The sequence below is a fragment of the Arachis duranensis genome, chromosome 1 (assembly GCF_000817695.3).
Source record: "Arachis duranensis cultivar V14167 chromosome 1, aradu.V14167.gnm2.J7QH, whole genome shotgun sequence".
NCBI lineage: Eukaryota > Viridiplantae > Streptophyta > Magnoliopsida > Fabales > Fabaceae > Arachis > Arachis duranensis.
In genome coordinates this window covers 69085397-69085630 of record NC_029772.3, presented here as the reverse complement: position 1 = coordinate 69085630, position 234 = coordinate 69085397, and positions in this window count along the sequence as shown.

The following is a 234-nucleotide window of genomic DNA, read 5'->3' as shown; positions in this document are numbered from 1 at the left end:
TGTGCTTGGGCTGAGCATTGAAGCATTTTCGTGTAGAGACTTCTCTTGGAGTTAAACGCCAGCTTTTGTGCTAGTTTGGGCATTTAACTCCCATTCTTGTGCCAGTTTCGGTGTTTAACGCCGGGTACTTTTGAGCTGATTTGGAATGCCAGTTTGGACCATCAAATCTCGGGTAAAGTATGGACTATTATATATTTTTGGAAAGCCCAGGATGTCTACTTTCCAACGCAGTTG